The 23405-nt window shown below is 55.2% G+C and overlaps 1 protein-coding gene across 3 annotated transcripts in view; it reads right to left on the bottom strand.

Moving 5' to 3' along the window:
- NDST1 (N-deacetylase and N-sulfotransferase 1) overlaps positions 1 to 16960 on the bottom strand; it is a 58712-nt gene extending 41752 nt beyond the window's left edge. The window contains exon 1 of one of the 3 annotated variants that reach the window (XM_044388517.3): positions 16774 to 16960. The gene's annotated coding sequence lies outside the window, so the exon portion shown is untranslated. Of the gene's footprint in view, positions 1 to 16320; positions 16397 to 16773 lie in introns of those variants that run through there. The other 2 variants (XM_026510772.4, XM_044388515.3) reach the window with 2 other exon arrangements.
- Between the last annotated feature and the right edge of the window lie 6445 nt (positions 16961 to 23405).

Here is a 23405-nt window from a genome sequence, read left to right as displayed (position 1 = left end):
CTTTGCTGGAAGCTTGGCCTCCACTTCATTAGGGCTTCATCCTACCAGTATGGAAACCGAGGCTCACGGAAGGGGAGCAATTTGCTAAGGCTCCCAGAGGGCGAGTGCTCTGCTGAGATTCGAACCGGTGTCTGGCTGTAATCCTACATTCCATGGCATCAGCCACAGAGAACCCAAAACCCACTAGGGCCTGGAGGATGCCAGCGGGTCTTTGCACCTCCCACACCCCCGAGTGTGCAGTGGTGAGGCTAATGTGAAAGGCAGGCTGGGGGGGGGGGGCGGGAGCAGGCGGGCAGGGATGAGAAGCCCGTGTGGGCGCAGAGCATTTGCAGACAGACCAGGCTCCGGCCAAGCCAGCTGTCCACCACCGCGGCTGCAGTGTCTTCAAGGCCAACAGCACACCGCGGCCACCGCCCTGCCATCTTTAAATCATTACACAAATGCAAAGCTTTCTCACAGCCATCGTTTCAGCATCACAGAACAACCTCATAAAAACACAACAGTGATTTCTTCCACCTTTCTCCAATGAGGAAAACGGGGTTCCCAGGGCATGGGGTGACATCCGCAAATGCACACAGTGAGGCAGTATTTGAGAGTGAACTTGGAGCCCACCTCTTCTGCCGCCTGGTCCAGAGCTTTGTCGACTGCTCCATGCCCTTGACTTTCAGTAAGCAGCACTTAGAACAGTGACCATTTCTGAGAGCTCACTCCCGCCGGTTGATATCCAGCGCGTCACATGCTATCTCATTTTGCCATACTCACAAACGAAGTACTACTGGTTTCATTTCACAGACACACTGGGGCTCTGAAACGTGGGTACCTCGCCCCAGGTCACCACGCTAGGAAGGGGCAGTGCTGGCTCTGGCTGGGGCCGAAGCCCAGAACCTCTCTGCTGGGCTGCTCTGTCTGGGACCCAAGGGGAAAGGAGACCAGACACACTCAAACAGCATGTGCGCCTGGCAGGTTATGGCAAGAGTAGGATAATAGGAAGACAAACAAAGCTCTCAGAGAGCCCACAAGACAGAGGCTGTTACAAACATCCGGGCAGGAGGCCAGGAGTTTAAGCAAAGGACATGGGAACAGAGGGAGGTGACAGATAGTAGGGAGGCGGCCTGGTGAGACCTTGGTCAAGTGCCTTGCTTTCTCTGGATCTCAATTTACCCACTGTAAGAAAAGTCCCTGGAATACCTCCAGAGGCCCCCTCCATCCCTAAAAACGCTTGGACCCTGGGAAAACAAGCAATGCCTGGTGACAGCCTGGCTGTGAGCCCTGGGGTCTCTGAAATGTCCTTGGCTGTCCTGGCATGGCTCAACTGCTGAGACACAGGCTTGCAGAAGCCCAGGGCTCAGCCGGCATGCCTGGGCACCAGTGAAGTGTGGGTCTTGAGGGGGCCACATTCCTCTGCCCGTTGTCAACCTCTCCACGGCTCCAAGGGAGCAAGCACCACCCAGCCTGGACCTAGACCAGGAACCGAGGGCACAGTCAAGTGCCCAGTGGAATGCCACTCCCGGCCTGCCCTCCCCCCCCCATCAGCCCTGTCCAGAGCCCTCCATGTAACTCAAGTCCCCTCAGTGTCACCCACCCCTCAAAGCCCCACGTTCGCATTTGCTAAGGTCCACCACTGGGAAGTACAGATAAGGGGTCCTGAGGAGAACTTAAGGGAAATGACCACTCCATCCCCCAGGGACCTAGGCAAGGCGGAGGCTGCTCACGCCGGCAGTGAAGGCCTCAGCCGAGGAAGGGCAGGCAAGTCCGGTGGGGCCAGCCCTCAGTTCTCACTCTGGCAGGTAGGAGGGGGTCAGGGACTCACCAAGACAACTCAGGCCAAGTCCCCACACTCGTGGCTGCCCTCAAATCACACATATAACATGCTCCTACTTTGTAACCTTCCATGGCTCCTACCGCCACCAGGCAAAACCCTTACCCTGCCCCATCACCCAGGTCACTGGTACTAAGAGCCTGTGTTAACACAGTATGAGATGTGCCAGGGCCTTCGCTAAGCGTTTTGTGTGGATGTTCTCATTTAACTCTCACTGCAACGCTGACAAGGTACTATGGTGGGCCCATTTTCACGGATGAGAAAATTAAGGCTAAGAGAGATTCAATCACTGGCCCAGAGTCTCACAGCCAAGTGGCAGAGCAAGGATTCACACCCCTATCTGTACTCCAAGCCCGGGTTCTAAACCACTGTGCGATGCGGCACCCTCAAGGACACCCAGCCACCCTCAGAACCCTGGGGCCAGCTCAACCCTTCTGTGTACAAGAGGGGAAACCAAGGCACAGAGTGAAAGCTCTCCCTACCGGTAGCAGAGCCAGGACGAGGCCTGAGGCCTCTGGGGCTCCCCTCCACCTTCCATAAGAGGCACGCTGGGTGGAAAGGCTGGGACCACCATGACAGTGAATCGTCAGAATCTGCCTTCTTCCTCAGAGGGGAAAAGCAGAAGCAGGTTTGCGAAGAGAAAAGAACAGGAAGGGCCCAGGAAACATTTGCTCTTAAGAGATTCTCAGAGTTCGGGACGGTACCCCTCATACCTGTGCGGAAATTGCCCCTTCGACAACAGGAGTATGCAGGCCCAGGACCAACTTCTACCCATGTGTCCCTCCACTCCAGCCAATGCTCCAACCTAATGCATCTGACCTGAAATCTCCATTTCTCTCCCCAAACCTGTTCGTCCTGCAGCCTTCCCTGTCTCAGTAAATGACAACGCTGTCCCTCTAGTCCTTTAGGCCAGAGCCCTTGCTGTAGACACCCTCTTCCTCTCAAACCCCAAGCCTAATCCATCAGCTTATCCTGTAAAATCGATCCAGAATCTGACCTGGTTGCCTCCCGCACGGTGCTCACACCGAGCCGTTCTTCACCCGTGTGACTACAGAAGCCTCCTGGCCGGTCAACCTGCTTCTTCTCAGGCAGTGGCCCACTCGATCCTTCCCAGATGTGCACGGAAGCGAGTGTGACCTCAGCCCTAGCCCCTTGGCAGCTTCCCCTTTACTCACGCTAAACAGCAAAGAGGAGCCAGAGGGCCCTGCAGTCTGCCCCTCCAGGCTCCCTCTGGCCCCATCTCCCACCAAGATGGCTCTTCCTTCTGTCCCAGCCACACCAGCCTCCTTCCTGCCCCTCAAACATGCCCCACATCCTCCTGCCTCAAAGCCTTTGTGTTGCTGTTCCCTCTGCAATGCTCTTCCCCAGATACACCGTGGCTTCCCCCTCCCTCGTGGGGCCTGCTCTCCCTCTCACCAGAGACTTTCCACCACCACCCAACACAGCAGAGCCACTTGCTCGAGCCACTGTTTTTACCCCCAACCAAGCTTTATTTTCCCTCCAGGCACCTCCTGCCACCTGATGAGTAGCCAGTATTGAACTAATATTTGTTGCTTTGTTTATTCTGCCCCACGGCTAGAACGTCAGCCCCACATCCAACACTGGGACTTGGTCTGTTTTGTTCACTGCCGTGTCCCAGGACAAGAAAAAGTGCCTTAACAAAGTAAATGCTTGAAAAAGACATTGTTGAATGAGGGCTTATTGCCTCCCTCATCTGAACACATCTTTTGGTTTCTGTAGCCCCCAGAGACCAGTGTCACCTGCAGGCCGATCACCTGTGCCAGCTGAAACCCTGATGATTGTCACATGAACAGTTCCTGGCCAATTCCCCAGCCTGTCCTGGGACAACTGACTGCTTGGACCAGGGCAGGACTGCGCCTTGGTCCTTGTCTGGTACCTTTGCCCACCCTTTTGTCAAGGGGGAGGCCTTGACAGCTGGGCCCAAGGGGCGGATCCCGCCACCAGCAGGAGCAGGGACTGGGCTACCCGCTCCCCCAGCCCCCCAGCACGGCCGGGTCCCGGGTCCGGGATCTGACAAAGGTTGCCCCATGCTCCCAGCAAGAGGAGGCGGAGGAGGACAGCCCAGTGCCACGCCTGCCCTTTTCCTGTTGCAGCGGGAGGGCCATCAGAAGGAAGCTTTGTTTTCAGAATGAAGAGCACGAAGCCCAGTGCCAGGCGGAAACGGGTACCAAGGGGGCTGGCCCATCAGAGACAGTTTAAGGAAAAACAAAAAAAAAAAATGGGATGGAGAATGCCTGAGGGATAATTTGCACACCCAACCGGTTTCACGCCTCCAGGGTGGCTGTGATGATGGTGGCTTCACTTTTCCAGGCACTAGCCGAGGTCAACACAGACAATCAGACATTGTCCCAGCTGGGTGATCTGGCATTGACCCTGCAGAGGGAGGTGGGGACAGAGGAGTGTAGCCTTGCCTGGGAGTCAAGATGACCTGAATCTGGGCCTGACTTTCTATGCTCTTGTGTGCGACACTGGGAGAGGCCCTTCTTCTAGGTACCTCAGTTTACCCATCTGTAATAGCTTATCCAGGCCTGCATTTGAAGCCTTGGGTTGCCTGCCATAGGACCACACAGCGAGGCACCTCTCAGCCTGTGGCCTGGTCACTGGGCCACACAGGCTAGACCTTCAACTTCCCTGGGCTCGGGTCCTCCCTGTGGGGCCTGACAACCAGAGCTTGGGCCTCCCTCTTCCCATGATGACCTGAAATATGTGAAAGTTCTCTGGGCCTGGCCCAGTGACAGGGGGCCTCACCCCCAGCCAGACACCGGCACCTGTGCCGATCCCCTCTGCCATCTTCTCCGAGGATGGCTCATAAGGCCCTTTCAGACACGATTACTAAAGAGAACCCAGTAGTTACCCCACAGAGGGCAAAAGAGAAGCCCAGAGAGGGAAAGGGGCATGTTGACATCACACAGCATAGCTGCCACCCAGGGGTCCTCCCTACCAGCCCTGGGCTTCATGAGTTAAGACACGGTCCTCAAAACCCGGCTACAGAATCCCATGTCTGAACTTCTGGGGAGAGGAAGGTTTTACCTGAGACTGAAGGAACCAAAGATGAGGGACAGAAATCTACATGCAGTTTTTATAAGCTTCCCAGCTTTTTCTTGTAACCAGAATAACAGCAACCTCTCAGCCAAGACCTCTTCCAGGAGGAGACAGCTTAGGGATGGTCAGGATTTCAACTGAGAGAATGAAACAAACCTTGGACGGACAGACAGCTGGACAAAGGAGCTGATGGAGAAAGCATGCACTCTAGGAGCAGAATAAAGCAGAGAAAGGCTTGAAAGAGGGCCCAGTCAAGTAAACACGTGAACTGATGCCACCTCCCTTTCTCTTGTCCCTCCAGGACGCAGAGGTCTGGACTTGGTGCCGTCTGAAGGCTGCTGATCCCTGCCTCTCTCTCCCCCCAAGCTCCTCTGAGCCACCTGGGAGAGCGAAACGTGGGACGGCTACAGGTGAAATGTTCCCCTCCGTGGTGATATTGCAGCGTGGGGACAGCACTTTCGGTGACTGTTTATCCACACCTTAAGAAGCTGCCTGGGTCAGTGGCTAAGCAGCCACAGCTTATCTGGGAGGAGGATTCGAGGGCCACAGGGCAGGCTGATCCAGAGGCCTCGATTAAATGGAACCTTTGCAGCTAGCGGGGAGCACCACCACGGCCACACCTTCGTTCATAAAAGAAACATTTAATTTGCTCCTGCTGTATACACGGCCCTGAGCCTGAGCACAATGCTCTGAGCAGAGTCGAGCCAGCCCCCCCACCCTCCGCCATTCTTAGAGAGCTCACAAAGCAGACAGACCAGGAACAACGCTACATAAAACAGGAGAGAAAGCAGGCTGTGCCGCCAGGATAGGGTTACAAACTCAAACACCTACATGGCCAGAAAGACCAGGTGACTATGCGAAGAACTCAGGCTCCAGGTTTTCTGATCTTCCAAATTTGTGAAGTAAAGCCAGAAATCGGGATTTTTCGGTAAAATCTCCTCTTGGCAATCAGCTCAATTTTCGGCATGGGCTAAGCAGAACCACCCGTGGGGCAGATGTGGCCTGCCAGTTTGTGGCCTCTGCTTTCCTGAAAGGGACATGCTGTGTCACGGAACATGCTGTGAAGCTCAGTGGAAGCCAACTTCCCGGTAGCTGAGGTCCCCGGGCAGGATCCCAGGGAGAGAAGGATGGGTGTGGGCTGCGGGATAGGGAGAGAACTCCTGGGAGGGAATCCTGGGGAGGGTAGGCACCACCGCTGGAAACACAGCAGCCATGGATCAAGGGCCCCCTAGCCCACGGGCTGCCTCTCCCCCTCGAGAGGAGTCCCTGTCTCTGTCCCCAAAGCAGGCAATAGGCATCAGCTCTGTCTGTCCCCAGGTGGCAGGAGGAGGGGCCACCTACCCAGCAAGCCTCCAGATTCAATCACGGGGCGGCAGCATAGCACAGGTTCGATTTCATCCCTGGAGCCTGAGGAACAGGTCAGCTAATGCAACAGCTCCATCAGAGGAAGAGACAATGGAGGACAAAACGAGGTTAAGAATCGTGTCCTGCCTGGCCAGGCCTGGCTGGTTACATAAGCCTGCCTCAGGACAAAGCCACGTTCAAGGCACCAGGGAGGGCCTAGGCTAGAGAGTCCCAGAAACACAGAGAGGGTTCTTCCTCCCTCCCTGTCTACCCCTACTCTCCCGCCTTGCCTCGCAGCTCCTGGAAAGCCCAACACAGAGTACAGAGCCAAAGGAGGAAACTAGGATCCCGACAGAAGGCATTTAACAGGATGGCAGAGCTGGGACTAATAATAAGAGCACAGTTTTACCAAGTGATTACTTTGTATCAGGCACTGGGATAAGTCCTTCACATGGATTACCTTATTTTTTTTAAAACTGCATTTTTTAAAAGATTTTACTTATTTATTTGTCAGAGGGAGAGAGAGAGATAGAGCACAAGCAGGGGGAGCAGCAGGCAGAGGGAGAAGCAGGCTCCCCGCTGAACAAGGAGCCCGATGCGGGACTCGATCCCAGGACCCTGGGATCATGACCCGAGCCGAAGGTAAACGCTTCACCGACTGAGCCATCCAGGCGTCCCGGATTATCTTAAGAGCCAGTAGCACCATGCGATAACTATGATTATTTGTCCCATTTTACAGACAGGCAAACGGAAGCACGGACACAGCCACTTATCCAAGATCACACAGTTCCTAAGTGGAGGATTCAGAACCCGACAGCGGCCTGCGAGACTAAAGTCTGAACCGTGGTGCTCTCCTGCCGCGGGCTACCGTCTCCTGGAATACTCCGACTTCGCGGCCTCGTCAGCAACCTGCTCGCTGCAGTGCAGGCTCGTGGCCTCCTGCCCTCCTGTCAGCACTTGGGGGGACACTGAGTCCTCTGACAACCTGATGAAACCTCCAGACTCTCTCTGCAGAAAAAGAATGCAGAGGAATGCCGACACATGGTGGTGCATGATCTCAGGGGCACACAGACTCCTGCACTGGTGAGAACGGATGAGTCAAGATCATAGGATACACAGGATCAAGAAATATAGGAGGTGGCAGAGGAAGAGGACTCCCCCAAGCCCTTCGGGATGCCTCCTATCTGTAAACATGAAGCCTAAACTCACAGCTGGTTAAGTTCATAGGCGTGGGCACGAAGCCGGGCTCAGGGCCTCGCCATCCCTTCAGGGCTGGGAGAAGCGGAGAAATCACGACATACAATAGCCCTCGCCTCTGCACCCACTGGGTGTGACTCACAGCTCCCAGCTGCTGGGCAGACGGCGCACAGCTGGGCCGTGGCATCTGGACGGGGGTGGCATCACTAAGCATACCAGCCCAGCCTCTTGCCCAACCCCCAAGTCAGCCCCCCGTGAGCCCACCTCACTATACACCAGCCCCGGCTTTGTCCTAACTCCATAGCTCTGAGTGTTTCCTAAGGGGACCCCTCCATAGCCCCTGCCCAGCTTCCAGGCCAGCCAGAGCCCAGGCAGTCGGAAGTCAAGACGACAGCCCCTTTGCAAGGCACCAGAAGACTCCAAGGCTCCAGGGCCAAATCTTCTGCTGTCTCACTGCATGGACCTTACGTAGGCCCCTCCCACCTCTCAGAACCTCAGTTCCACCAATTGTGAAATGGGGAGCCCACCCTATCAAGTCCTTCCCAGCTCAAAGCCCGGAGTATATAAACAGCAGCATGACAAACTTCACGGAGCCCTGGGATCCTGCTTTCAGGAAGTTACATAAACATCCTTCAGAGAAACAAAAGTCAAACCTAAAGACCACTTTTTTTTTTATAAAGGATATCAAGAAGCCCTTTTTATAGTCCAACTTCCCCCATCCTATTTCCATTGTTCCAGATATCCTCTCAGGACCTAGAAAACACACTTGGTTTCCGTCTGGGGTCTGGGCTTCTTGGTGTTCTTCCCTTGAACGCTGCCCCGCCTCTCTTTGGCAGCTTTCTCCCCAGGACACACCCGTCTCTGCCCCCAGCATTGCTCTGGGCCACCCTGAGGGCAATGGCTACCCAGACTGCTTGAGATGGGGTGGGGGCAGTGTTCGGGAAACAAACCCTTCCCTGGTCAGAACAGAGACAGCTCTGGGTTCTGGTCCCAATCATGACACCGTGTGTGGCCTGCGTGGGCAAGTCCCCGCTCCTTGGTTCCCCACTGAGAAATGAAGAGGCTCCCACACTGTGTCAGGAAAGCCCTCCAGCTCCTGGGCTCCTTGGGGACACCGGGGTGGAAAAGAACAGCAGGCTACACAGTGGGCTCTGACCTTGACCCCCATTCTCACCCCTTCTGCTAGAACCAGAGGAGACCCACTCTTCTCTCTCTGATTTTGTCTCTTGCCCTAGCTGTGGGATCCTGAACTCAGCACTGAGTGAGTCTCTGTGTCCCTCAAATGGCCGTCCAGACCACAAGAAAAATGACAGCGTCTGCAGTGAAGGCCCCAATGTGGAGGCTTCAGCCCTAATCACCCCAACACACTCCTATCACCTCCACCAAAACCTAAGTCACTCATTTGATAGTATATACATTGCTGCATCTTTAAACCAATCTACATTGCCCCAGCTAAACAAACACTCCAAGACAATCCCCCACCTCCCTTCTTCCAAAGAGATTGTGCTTCTAAGCAGCCCTACAGAAGTCTGTAGAATTCCTAGATCTACCGCCTTATGGCTGTAAGGCCTCAGTATTTTCATCTAAAAAATGGTGACAGTAATAGCGCCTGCTTTATAGGGTTACGCCTAGTAAGCACTGATAAGCTCTCAAAAAAGGCTGAGTGGCAATTACATGATCATCGTCATTAAAATTACTGAGATGCTTACCACTGCAGGGCTGGTGACAGTTAAGGCCCCTTAGCCCTCTCAGACCACGCCTGACCACTGCAATCGCACACACATGCATGTGCCCTCACCCCCCCGCACACGGCTTCTCTGAAGCAGGACCCACACTCTGCCTGACTCCAGCCCCAGAACACAGCTGCCTTGTTCCTGGCATCCACCTTTGCCAAGGGTGGCGAAGTACGCTGAGAGCCCAAGGACAGAAGCATTTTTTTTTTTTTTAATTATCTAACCAGGGGCGCCTGGGTGGCTCAGTCGGTTAAGCAGCTGCCTTCGGCTCAGGTCATGATCCCAGGGTCCTGGGATCGAGCCCCGCATTGGGCTCCCTGCTTCTCCCTCTCCTTCTGCCTGCCGCTCTGCCTACACGTGCTCACTTTCTCTCTCTCTCTGTCAAATACATAAATAAATAATCTTAAAAAAATGATCTAACCAAGTGTTTCTTGAACTTGAGCATGCACCTGAGTCACTTGGAGGCTTCTTAAAACAGACTGTGGATTCCCTCCTTCCCCATCGATCCCAGTTTCTGATTCAGTAGGTCGGGGGTGGGGCCAGATAATTTGCATCCTCGGCAAGTTCCCAGGTAATGCTGATGCCACCAGTCCAGATAGGAACTTTGAGGGCCACTGACTTCACCTGCAGGTGAATCAGGAAGAGCTCTCACGAGTATGCGACACTAAGACGACTGTGAAAGCACGAGCAGGAGCTGCCTGGACGTAAGGAGAGGAGGAAGGGAATCTGGGCAGAGAGGGAAGCATAAGTGAAGGCCCTGGGATGATGACACTCATTTCTCCTCACCTGGCCTCTGCCTGGGCAGGTAGCGCAGACCAGAGGTGGCTGCCACTGAGTCATTACAGCAGACCTCTGCTGCCCGCCCGCCACCCAAGACCTGCCCAGACAGGTCGACCCATGGCCGGCCTAGGGGAGATGAGGAGCCCCGCCCTGCCTCTTACAGCCAGGCCTCAGGTGTGCAGGAGGCCAGAGTCTCCCAGTGCTGGGAGGTGCTCCACACCTCCAGATCCGACCCCCTCCATCCTGGCTGGCTCTGAGTGTTTCCACACTTCCCGGGCCTCCCAGAACAAGTCAGTGGCGGCTGGCCGGAGCAGCCCCTCCGAAACCAGCCCTGTGATGGTCACTCCCGGAGTCTTCACCTCCCCAGGCTGAGCCATCCGCTTCGCCAAGCCCTCGCCGCCCCATCTCACAGGGCGGTGACACTAGCGCCTCCCTCCTGCGGCGGCTGGGAGGATGACCTGAGCTCCATGGGCAAAAACAGCATCACCAACTACAACAACAATCATAACGAACACGGACTGAGCCTGCACTCAAGCGCTTTCCCTGCACTATCTTTCTAAATGCTACGTGATGGGGACAATTACTATCCCCGTTGTACAGAAGAAGACACTAAAGAGCTTGCCCAAGGTCTCACGGGTCGGAGATGGCCCGGCAAGGGTCTGAACCCAGACTATCCGGCTCCAGCCTCTGCTCTGTCTGTATCCTACTCAGCTGCCTCAAGACCTACCCCAGGGTCGCCTCTCCCTGCCATCATCCTAGCCCCGTTCCCAGGCCACAGGGAGCCTAGGCGGGAGGCCTCTGGAGGCTCCAGCGCACGGTGTGCACAATCTGGGGTATGGGCCCCTCTTCTTGAGGATGGCCACAGGACCTGCCAGCCAGGCCAACTTATCTGACACGAGTTTTGGCCACCATTCCACATGACCACCAGAGAGGAAACTGGGCCTACGAAACTTGAGCACCTCAACCTTGATGAAAGGGGGGGAAGAGGAACAACAGGTGTAAGAGAAGAAACCCTGTCGGGCTTCCTGGATAAGAATGCCAGCTCCCACACCCCACACAAATTGCCCTGACTCTCTGGACCTCGGTTTCCTCTTCCGAACAAGCCTCCTCAGGCTACTAGAACAGAAAGTTCAGGAACTCAAACTCCAAGGATTCTTCCCTCCGTCTCTGAAAGGACAGACCATCCCCTGGGTATAAACAATAATAATCCCCACTATTATCCTTGAAGAGCTCTTACTGACGGGGCTCTTACTCTGGGTAAGGCATCGATCTGTCCAACTCTCTTAGCAAAACAGGACGATTCCTATCCTTATTTTGCAGTTGAGAAAACCAATGCCCAAAAGGGATTTAAGATTTAGGTAATTTGCTCCAGATCTCACAGCTAATGGTGGCAGAGCTGGGATTCAAACCCACAACTTTTGACTCCACTCTGCAATGCCACCCACCCCCACTGTATAGAAATGGCCCGCGTGCAGGGCCTGCCTCCAAAGCATGGAGCCTAGAAGAAATGAGACGTGTCCTTAAGAAGTCAGAATTCAAAGCCAGGTGTGCCAAGGGCCCAGCGAGGGGACCATATAACAGGCTCTGCCCATGTAAAAGCAGGGAGCAGGTAATGCCAGCTCTGTGGCATTGGGGATGACTGTATGGAAGAGGTAACACTGGAGCTGGGCCCTGGTTGGGGAGGACTGGGGGCGGGGGGTGATGAGGGGACGTGACCGGCAGGCCACATCCTCACCAGGAGCAGAGATGCACAGGCAGGAAGGGACGGGCGCACGCAGGGGAGGAAAAGAGGCAGGTTCTTCTTGAGGGCTGAGGGGGGAATGGAGATGGGGCACAGGGTCACATCGTGGGCTACTCCCCAGACCTTGCCCTCAAATAAATAAATGCTCTTTTGCTATGTATATTTTAAAGTTAGATTAATCCAATCTGTATCAAGAAATAGAACAGGGAGAAATAGAAAGGGCTAGGAGGCAACTTAATATAAACTCCCCTCCATCTAGAAAAGAGCTTTGGTCCCCTCTGTGTCTCCTTTGGTGGCAGACTGGCTCTGGTCCAGAGGCCACACAGTCCTAGACATTCCTGTCCATCCCTTCTACCAGGCTCCAAGGCTCCAAGCTGAAGTTGATGGGCAGAACTTTCTAACAGCCCCTCAGGCAGGATAAAGTGCCTCTGCTGATGATGACCCCCCACCCCGGACCAGGAGACCCTGCTTTAACCTTTACTGCAGGGAAGGAGGGGGACGGTCCTGCCCCCACCCACGCCCTCCCACTCCTCACTTTCAAACCCACAAGCCCTCTCCTCCAACTCCTACTGATTCAGACTGATTCATAATTCAGCCTTCTTTCCACACATTTGAGGAAAGAGAGACTGAACCCATTTCACAGACTGGGAAATGGAAAGCAGAAGGTTCCAGTCGTCTGTGAAACCACAGTTCCCAGCAGCTTGGGCTCCGGCAGCTGACCCAGACGTCCCGAGGGGCCCCTGGAAGGTCAGCTGTGCTGAGTGTATTCCACGGGATAAGGACTCTCCCAGGCAGAGCACTGCAGGCCAGGCAAGTATGGGGAACTTCCCAAGAAGCACGGGAAGGGGCAGCCCTGAAGAGCTATGAGAAAAACGGGGTGGAAGTGGGCCCAGCACCACCCCAGCTGAACTGAGAGCGGTCACCCAGGCCTGACCCTTCTGGTACACGCCCTCGGCACCCTCTCCCCCTCTCCGATCTCACTGCATACCTTTAGCAATGGAGACTTTCCCTCCTCCCCAGGCGTCCTATTCCCCCCATCCTATTCCCCAGCCTCCTATCACCCTTGGTGCTGTCTCTGGCCTCGGGAGGCACAGGACAAGGCTGTGCCCTCTGCCCACAGAGAGCCTTGCAGGGGTTCAAAAGCGGTGACACTGCCACTTAAGGGTCCTTCCCCAAACCTTCGGTCACCCGTAATGATCCCGATCCCCAAGGCAGCTACTAAGTCCTGCAGATTCCTCCTCCTTTCCTCAGCCCCATGGCCTGCGTCAGGCTTTGGTCAGCTCTCCGCTGGACCACAATTTACCATCACCTCTGAGCGGGTCTCAACGCCACCCATCTTGCCATCATCTTTGGCCAAATGACCTCTGAGAGGAACAGCACACTATGGCAGAAACAGTTCCGGCCTGCGTTCCAAACAGCTCTGCAAGTGACTCAACCCCTCTGAGCCTCCATTTCCCCATCTGAAAATGGGGCAGGGGTGGGGGTTCCCAGCGGCAGCAGCTACTTTGCAGGGGTATTGTGAGATTTCGATGGAGCGTCTGTAAGGAGCCTGGCACGAGACACAGTAACAGGCATCAACTCAACGAGCTGCTTTACAACCCTCTGTCCTCTCCACCAGCTACAGAATAAAATCCAAACTCCTGAGCAGGATGATGCAAACACCCCACAACCCAATCTTGCCTCCCACTGCCCCCCTTCCCCTAGCCTGCATCCTCACAAACACTTCCTCCCCCAGGAAGCCCTGCCGACCTTAACAACCAAAAGAGCTTTTCCCCTCTACTGACCTTCCAAAACCCATCTATCACTGACCACGTCCTGCCTCTTTACCATCACAGACCCAGATCCTCATCTTCCCTCCCCCATCAGACCAGCAGCCTCTCTACTGAGAAACAAGCAGCACCTCACCCCATTTCATTTCCCCATCACCCCACTCCGCAGACAGTTTCCATACATATTTAACAAATTACCCTAATGTTCCATTTCACGTAAAGCACGTCCAAGTCCTCCAAACAGTTCAGATATTTCAAGCCATACCCCAAACCAAATTCCAAGCCAGCAGAAGTCTGCCCAATCTCTAGGGACTTGCAGGCCTGGCTTTGGTCCCAAAGCATGGAAGACAGGTAGAGCAGACCCAAAGCCCAGGGCAGACACAGCTCAGGGCTGCTGAGACTAGAGCCCGTTGCTACGTTTCTCAGATGCACAGTCTCTCAGTTGGCCACTGGGCCAACCCCCAGTCTATGGTTCCATAACTGACCACATCCTCAACTTGTGATTTAAAACTGTTTCTTGCATGCCCCTTGTTGACAAGAGGTTCACTATCCATCTTTTCTTGCTTCCTGGCTCCATCCCTTCACCTGTTGATTCTCCCTGAGGCCTCTCTTCCTGTTGTGATCATGACGATAAGGACCAGCTGGCCACATGCCACGGGTCATCTCCATTCCTCAGGACTCCTTTCAGCCATCCAGCCCCTCCACTCATTGCCCCACATTTCTGAGTCCCCTCAAAGTCCAGCTAGTAGGGGAATTTCCACTCTTGTTCCTACAGGCTAACAGTGATCTGTCCGCCAAAGAGGGCCCCCTGTTCGTGAAGTCTAGCAAAGGCCTACAGACCCTGCAAATCCCAGATACAGTGCTGGCACAGCCCTCAGGGCAGCTAGAACGGTAACGCACGAACTCACATCTCCTAAGAACTTTTGTTACCTACCCCACTCCATTGCTTTAAGATGTCATTTATTACCCAGCAAGTTGTTTTCCGTTAAAAAAAAAAATTACTGGCGTCCCACAGTCAGAGCCTGATCGGCAGTCATGAGATGGTACCCCAACTAAAAGATTGGGCCAGCACAGGGCATTAAAGCCAGTGGGAGTCTGGGTCACCCCACACATTCACTCACGGGCCTACACGTGTCCCAGGCTCAGAAACCCCATCACACATTCATTTTCCAATAGGATTCTGTAATCCTGACACTGGTTCAAAGTCCACCCACCATGCCTGTCTTCAGGGACTTTTGGGGTTGGAGTACCTAGAACAGCGCACTAGTTTATCAATAAGGACCCTACTGATGATTCACACAAGAGGACACCTGGGATATAAATCCCTTGGCCTTCTGTCTCCTGTCGCCCCAAGGGCTCCACTTCTTGGCCCTACCTCTGCCCCCTGCTGATCCGAAAGTGACCTGGTCTGAATGGAGATGAAAGGCTCTGCCGTCCCCTGGGTGCTGGAGAGAGGCCTGTTGACAAAGCCACCAGCTGTCCCTAGCTGGAGCCAGGGAGACCGGCTCCTCCCTGCACCACCCGCACTGGGAAAGCATTCCTGCCATGGACCCAGCCAGCAACAGAAGTTGGACCATCGCAGAGCTCCAGGCCCGGGAGCCAGTGGACTTCCCTTCTGCTCCAGCTGCCCACAATAACAAGGGCCAGGGCACCAGATCTCACCCTCACCAGTACCAGGCAGAAGGAGCATCACCTAGGGGTAAGGGGAATGGGGAAAGCGGACAAGTGTCCTCATAATTTGAACTGAAAATGACACTGTGAGCTCAGTCACAGCAGGACCTTCTAGAGCTCTGTAGCTGAGACTCAGGCTGGGGGAGGAGAGCGAAATCCAAGCTCCACCACTTCCCACCTGTGTGACCTTCACCGTGCTGTGCCTCAGTTGCGCGCTTGATGAGATGCGGTTAATAGTAACGGGGGAGAATTGAGTAAAATAATGTATGTAAAGCAATTGGCCCAGTGCCTGGCACGCAGTACACAGGCAGTAAATACTTGTTGAATACAAACAGGCCACCCTTCACTGAGGTACCACAGGTTCTCATTTCACCCTTATTCTAGAAGATACTATATCTTCCCCATTTTACAGGTAAGGAAACTGAGGTGAGGGGAAGGTAAGGAACCAGCCCAAGGTCACAGAGCCGGGAAGTGACAGACACCCAGGGCAGTCTGCACCTCAGACCAGGGGGCAGGCCATTCTGAATGACTGGGGGTTGGCGGGGAGGAGCACGGCGCTGGGGCTAGACGGGGGGTGGGGTTCGGGATCTCCTGGGCCTGGCGTGGCTCCTGGTTGACCCGTGTGCTCGAATCCGGGAAAGCAGAGCCAGGAGGCCAGTCCCCAGACTCCCGGCCTGTCCCAGAGCCCACGCGTCCACCGGCGCCCCCTCCTCACCCCGTCCCAGGGTGTTCAAGAGCAGCGTTCAAAACGGAGTCTCCTCGCTCCGAGAACCCGAGGGAGGAAGGGAGTTAGAGACCAGGCCGCGCACAGTCCCGAGAAAACCGGTCCGGCTGCCTTCCCCTGCCCCGAGCGGGGACCCGGCCTCTAACCCCCCTCCCTCGCCAGACAAAAGTTTCCCCTGTTCGGGAGGAGGGGAGGGGGAGGGGGCATTCCTCGTGAGTGACATTATCCGTGACCTACAGCTGCCGCGCTGCCCTCGCCCGCACCCTAGCCTGCCCCCGGCCCCCGCGCGGCCCCCCACCCCTTTGTCCTCCCACCCCGGTGCGCGGGGCCCCGGCAGACTTGGCTCGCCCGCCCGGCGCCCGCCCGCACTAAACTTGCGCCGGCGGCCGCTTGGGCCCCGCGCGGCCTGCACGCCCGGCTCGGGCCCCGCCGGCCCGGCGACAGGGGACTGGCTGGCCCCGGCCCTCCCAGCCTCTTACCTGCCCAGGCTGGGGCGCCCCCCGGGGCAGGAGGCGCTCCCGGCGAGCCGCGGGACGCCTGGGTCCCCCCCCCCCCGGCCGTGCGGGCGCCGCCGGGCTCTGGCCCTGGCCGGGGTTAACCCCTCGCCGGCCACCACCCGTCGCTCCCACCCCCGCTCCACGCCGCAGCCGCCGCCACCGCCCGCTCAGCCTCCCGCCCGCTGTCCCCCTCCCCCTCCCGCCCGGTGCCCAGCCCCCAGTCCCGGCCCCCGGCACTGCGCTGGGGCAGCTCGCAGTCACCCCCCCCCCCCCCGCCTCGCGGTCCCGCGGCGGGGAGGTGGGGGTCTCCCCGAAGACTGGAAGTTGGGGCGCGCTGCCCCGCGCCCCGCAGGCCGGTCGGACACAGAGGGGCGAGCCCGCGCGCCCAGGGCCCCCGGCCCGTCTCCCCTTCCCCTCGCCCGCCACGGCGCCTACCTCCCCGAATCGCGGCCGTGGGAGCGGGGTTCGATCCCGTGATGGAGCGTGGGTGCCCGCCCGAGATCGGCTCCGGAGGCCCGGGCGGCCGGCGGGCGTGCGGCGAGCGCCCCGGGGCGGGGGCCGGGGCGGGACCGGGCGCCGCTATCGGGGCTGGATTTCTCGGCTTCCACCCGGATTCTTCCTCGGCTCTCCCGGCCGATTCGGTGCTGCTCGGCGACCACGTGACGCGGGCTGCCTTTGACCCCTGTCTCCGAGCGGGTAGGGGGCGGGGGCCAGAGGGGGTGTCAGATGCGGGACCCACGAGGGCCCTGGGCGGCTGCCGGGCGTCCGGATGGCGGTGACCCCCGGGGAAACAAAGCCCTGGGGAAGCCAACAAGTTATTCGAGGTCAAAGAGGGAACAGCGCTGGGGGTCGGGGAGGCTCCTGAGAAAATGAGGGAGACAAAGACTCGCGCCCACCGCGCCGCCGGGGGCCCCGGGAAGCGCCCTGGACAGGCCAAGGGGGGCCTCCCGGCTGTGCCGCCGCTGGGCTTATGACAACCCTCCAGGGCCTCCCCAGACGGCTCCCCAGACAACCAGGTCTCTGCCAGAGTGACCCCCACCCCACCCCACCTTTGCCCTGACTCTCGAAAACCCCTTTATTTCCTTTATCGTGATTATCTGGTTCATTTACTGGTCTCATTGTTTACTAGAATGTCATCTCCCCCAACAAGTTGTTCCCAGCTGAATCCCCAGCGCCTGGCCCAGAACTGGCAGATGAAGGCGTGGAAGACCTTTACAGATTTCTTCTCCCACTGAGCCTCAGTTTCCCATCCCTGGTGTCATTTCAACCATCTCAAGGATCCTGCAAGTTAGGCAAGACTATAGTGGCCGTCCTCATTAAATGATTGGGGACAATGAGGCCCAGAGAGATGAGATGATTTCTGGGCATTTCATAGAGAGCTGAGTGGAGTCTGTGCTCAAATCTGACTGCTCTAGACAGAGGGGCTTTTTGCCTCCTCTGAACCAACGGGAATAAGGAGAGATGGGGCAGGGGAGGGGAGGGGGGCTTAGTGAGCCTTCAGGAACTTGCTAATGATGTGGAATTTGGAAAACAGTAGATTGGTAGTTTCCTAAGGATCTTCTGAGGCTCACAATTAACTGTAGGAACCAGGTTCAAAAAGCACATGAGCAACCAGAGCAGAGCCAAGAGAGGTAGAAGGGCCAAACTGGACCCATGACAATAGGAGAGACTCATTCCCATTCCCCTAAAGGGCAACTTTGTCCTGGGGGGAGGGGTTTTCAGCCAGCCCACTCCTGTCTCAGAGGGGGAAAGACACTCAGCCTGAACAAGAAGAGATGCTGGGGGATGGGACTGGGTTCCTGACTTCTAGATGTGCCCAAGTGACAGCTTTGGATGGAGTACCATCAGATAGGAATGAGCCTAATAGTGGTGGTCCTGGGCCCAAACTGCAGGCCATGTTCAAAGAGGGGCTTGTAACTTCTTAGTGCCTACTCCAGCCCTGCCACCAGTTTGGCCAAGGAAATCAGCATCCACCAGCAAAGTATCCTTTATAATCTATGTTCTTGTCGTCAATGATCTGAAAGTCCTTGAATATGCCCTGAGTCTCAGGCAGGTTAAACAAGCCCCCTAGAAACTTACTCATGCTAATCTCTGCTTTAGAAGCCCATTTCCATCCACAGGAGGCCCTGTGAGCATCTTCTCTGTGCCAGGCACAGAGCTCCTGGTAAGGGAGAAGCAGGGTTGAAAGAGACATGCGCCTACACTCAGGAAGTGTATAGGCATGTTCGGAGATGATCCGCATGTCCTTCCTGGTGCCCAGGGGCTGGCTAAGCTGGGGGCCTGCTGGGGAGGCCCAGGGCAAATGCTATGGCCTACAGCACGAGGGGAGCAGAATGAAGGAGCTTTTGGGAGACCCAGCGTCAGAGCAGGACAGGACGAATGGGTGAGACTGGGGTGGAGAAAAGGACATGCTCTGCGCAAGGAACGGCCTGTGCAAAGGCCACATTGAAAGTGCTCAGGAAAAGCGGAGTGTTGCATGGGTGGGAGGCAGGGGGCAGGAGGAGAAGGGCGGAAGTAGCAGGAAGGAAAGACTGAGCAAGAAAACTGGAGAGGTGGCTTAGGAGCAGATTATAGGTGACCTCTTGGGAGAAGCTCCACAGATCGGACATTATCTTTAGGGCCTGAGGAGCCAGAAGGCTATAAGGTGAAGGAGGTGGGAAGAACCATGCTGTGAGAGGGTCGAGGGGAAGGGAGGCCAGTCAGGTCACAGAGCCATCATGCTCCTGCCCAGGCTGATTGAGATGCAACATCTCATCAATGATGCAAATCCAAACCACTGGGGGGGGGGGGCAGGAGTGAGCTGGGGTAACTCCCCATCACTGAGAGCTACCTCTTCCTACTCTTTTCACGTCTTCAGAGTTGCTGTTCACCAAGCTGGCCTCAAGACCTCCAGCTCAATGTCGCCCAGAAAGCGGGTAAGGAGGCAAGGCCCGGGCCCCACCCAGGGAATTTGCCTCCATGGGACGAAGTGAAGTTGACCTGCATTTCTAACCACACCCCAGGAAGTTCTGAGAAAGACTGTTGAGATGCCCTGCTCCCCTATCCCCTCAGGATCCACCCACACCTCTCAAAGACTGTCTTTGTGCTGACAACTCCCCCTGCCCAGATCCTCTCCTCAGATCCAGGTGGCCTCTCCACTGCCTACTTGATATGTCCTTTGGCTGTCCCAAGGTCACCTTTATCCGACTCTGCAAGTCAGAGGCTGAGCTCATTTCTTCCACCCAGATCTGCCTCTCCCCCTCCTCCTGTGTCCCCAACTCACATGTCCAGTCCAGAAATCTGACACCAGCCCCTGGTCCCTGCATCCCATCCAAGAGCCAGTCCCATTGGTTCTGCCTCCAGATTTTTATAAAATCTAATGCAACCCCATTTCTTCTTCTTCACCATTGCCAGCCTCGTCCAAGCTGCCATCTTGTCTCCACCATGGTCCGTGTTCACAGTCTCTTAATTGCTCTCTCCCCCTCCCTCCCACTTTGATCCCTCTGATGCAAACTCATCGTGCTCATTTCCTAATTAAAACTACCAGTGGCTTCCCATTGATTTTAGGATAAATTCTCTGCCCTGATGTCCAACCTCACCTCTTGTCCTAAGGTGGTATGCCTCACCTTCCCCTTTACCCAACTAATTCTGTGATAAGAGTGTGGACTCAGCCAGACTGCCACGTTTGAATGCTGGCCTTTCCACTTATAAGCTGTGTGACCTTGGGCCTGTTTGTCAACATTTCTGTACTCAGCTTCCTTATCTCTAAAATGGGACCATAACACTATTGTAGTTCCTGGGATCTTTGTGAGAATTAAATGAGTTAAATACGTCAAGCCCTCAGGGTGGTTTCCATCACATATATGTGACATAGTCCGTCATCCATGTGTTAGTTTTCATTGTGATCCTTTAGATCTTGGGCTAAATTTCATTTCTTCCTGGGGCCTTCCCTACACCTCTAATCCAGACCAGGCTTCCTGGTCTACATGTCTCATCCCCCTCTTCATCCCCCTTGTAGTTACTTGTCCAGGGAACATCTCTCCCCGTAGCGCGTAAGCTCTGTGTGGGCAGGCCCTCGTTTGGCTCAGACACCACCCAGCCCCACGGCCCAGCTCGGCACCAGGCACAGGGTAGGCAACTCGCACACATTCGCTAACGAAACAGATTGAAATGAGATTCAACAGATTCAGCACCAAATAGATACTGTCTACCTACAAAATGCGCACCAATGGTACTTTATTCATTATTTTATTTGACTTTTTTTTTTAATTTAGAGGGAGAGAGCACCGTGCCTTGGGGGTGGGGAGGGACGGACGTGTGTAGGGGAGTAGCAAAGGGAGAGGGAGAGAATCTGAAGCAGACTCTCCACTGAGCACAGGAGCATCGATCTCACCACCCTGCGATCAAGACCTGATCTCACCACCCTGCGATCAAGACCTGAGCTGAAATCGAGAGTCAAACGCTTAACCAACTGAGCCACCCAGGAGCCCCTATTTGACATTTTTTAGTGCCTCTCCTATAGTCTTCCTCATGCCATTCTTATGGGGGAGGACAAGTAGGGCGACACAGAGATGAACAAGCAGAGGTGGCCCTTCCCCGGGGAGGAATGCACAGTCCACTACAGAGAAGACAAGTAAATGCAATAAGAGTGTGTTGTTACACTGGCCTGTAACAATTTTGTTCCCCCCACCAGAGGTCTTTGAAACAAGAAAGAGTGAAAGTAACTGAAAACAGACACAGTTGCTGACGGTAGCCAGCATCCCCAATTCCCGGTAGGGTTGTCTTTAGAGCAGGAAGGGTAGGTCCTGTCCTAAGGGCATTCAGGCCACCTCCTCTCCTCCTCTTCCTCTGTCTGGAGACCTCTTATTCAGCCTTCAAGGCCCCACTTGAGCAGCACCTCCTCCAGGAAGTCTTCCTGCTCCTGCCAGGGCTCTTTATGGGCCCCAGTCATGGCTTTAGTGATTTTCTAGGACTATAGCAGGATTTGTCCAGGACAATCCAAATTTCATGTCATTTGCTTCTTTAAAAAAATAAAAGGTGATTCAATGAATGTGTAACTACATGTGATTTCATGTTTGGACTTCAGTGGAGGCAGAAAATAGCCTCTGTCAGACCACGTGACCTGATTTGTGGCTTGGAGAATACAGTCACCGTAATTACAGCATTGACCACATGGTGTAACAGTTTCCTCCCCCTCCCTCCTCTCTCCCTCTCTCTCTCTCTCTCTCTCTCTCTCCCTCTCTCTCTCTCTCTCACACACACACAGGCACAATGAGTTCTTCCTTGATAATCTCTTAAACAAATAAACAAATAAAGGAGAAAATCTGTGAAATGGGCAGATTATCCATGCTTCAGATGGACCATGGATATAAAATGCCCTGGAAGCCAACCAAAGACTGTCTGAGGTGGGGGATAGGAGCAATTAACAGCAATTAGTTACTTGCTCTGGTGCATGCCACCCACTTTCTGTTTGTAACTCAGCAACCCAGACAGCACGAAGCTCAGAAAGGCGAAGCAACTTCCCCAAGGTCACCCAGACGGGAGTGGCACAGGAGTTTTCCAATCCAGGTCCATCCAACTAAAAGACTGAGTTCTTGTCATTATTCACCCCACCTCTAAGGTGCCCAGGGGCCACGAGCCCCCACTAGGTGTCCAAGACCACCTAGGTTCTGTGCTCCCTTCCCTCACTTCCCGGCATTCCCTTCCCGCCCTTTGCTGCTGCAAACCCACTTTCATCACTGGGCTGCTGCTGTTAGAAGAGTACTTGCCACTGGTTTCCAAAGCAGTCCCACCTCCGGGGCCACGTTTCCTGTTTCAGGCAGAACCTGAAGACGCGTGTCACACCTTTCCCAGACCCTCCCTCACTCTCCGGAGCTGCCACGGCCAACGGCTCACCTAGCAAGTGAAGTACCTTTCTTTTGTTTGGGAAAACATTGTCTCATTCTGTAAACCAAGTCCTGGGGACCATACAGCAGTCCTGCGAGGTACACACAGTGCGGATCTGTCACCCCCATTTTGCAGATGAGAACACGGAGATTTGGCTAACCTGGAGGAGATCCCCACAGCTAGCAAAAATGCCGAGCTACGGCTCCGCAGGATCTGCAGACCACCTGCCCCACGCTTCCATGTCCCTGGAGGGCTCCTCCTGACCATAGAACAGATAGAACAACCGAGAAGGGTGAACTTCTTCCCAATGCTCACACCAGGAGGTAATGGCTTCTGCAAACAAATGTAAATCGCTTAATTTCCCTTTTTACTGTGTTCATTGTGATGCACCCATTACAACCTGTCGAAAGAAAAACACACAAGAACACGTGGTCTCTAAATGATGTTACTGAAAGGGCTCAAAGTCCCCTGAGGGCAGGGCAGGGTCCAGGGCTGAGTTCCTGCCTGGCAAGCGGAGTGGAGGCTCAGATGCCGTCAGCTTGGTGGGTGCCAAGGGCCTGGAGGGACTGTTCTTTTCCAAACCTCCCTGCTGCTGGTCAGAGGTGCTCTGCCCGGCCTTGTCCTTACCCCCAGGCCCCATTTCTCATCCACTCCTCCACTAGCCGGCCTCTGCATTCTTCAGTTCTCTTCACTTGATCCCCTGGAGCTAAATACTCCTAACATCACTCAAATCAAAAGATTGCGTTGATCAAAAATGGAGGCGGGGAGGGTATTTCTCTGCAAGAGAATTATCAATCTCCTAGTTTATTCTAGTTTTATCAATTATCCTAGTTTATTCTCACCACTCCCGTGGGGTAGGGTTAAGCATTATGATGTCCATTCTTTAGGTGAAGAATGGAGTTGAGGCTCAGGGTCCCAGTAGCTGTCCCCCCCCCCCCACCCCGCCGACCCCAGTGAAGCTGGGAGGGATGGTCTAGGTTACCTAGTCTGGAGGCTGCTGTCCTTGGTCCCCACCACTCCATACACATGCCCAGCCCACTTTGTTCATTTGCATTATGGGGCCCCTTGGCATCTTAGTTTATGATTCCTGAGCCAATCCAGTCCTCCTCCTGGCAGAAATGGAGAAACCAAGGCCCAGGGAGGAGCAATGACGTGGCAGAGCTAGGACGACCTGGGGAGGACTCTGCCTGGCAACCTTCCCC

The sequence above is a fragment of the Ursus arctos genome, unplaced genomic scaffold, assembly GCF_023065955.2.
Source record: "Ursus arctos isolate Adak ecotype North America unplaced genomic scaffold, UrsArc2.0 scaffold_15, whole genome shotgun sequence".
Lineage (NCBI taxonomy): Eukaryota > Metazoa > Chordata > Mammalia > Carnivora > Ursidae > Ursus > Ursus arctos.
Note: the sequence above shows the minus strand (reverse complement) of the source record. Positions and strands in the feature narration are given on the sequence as shown.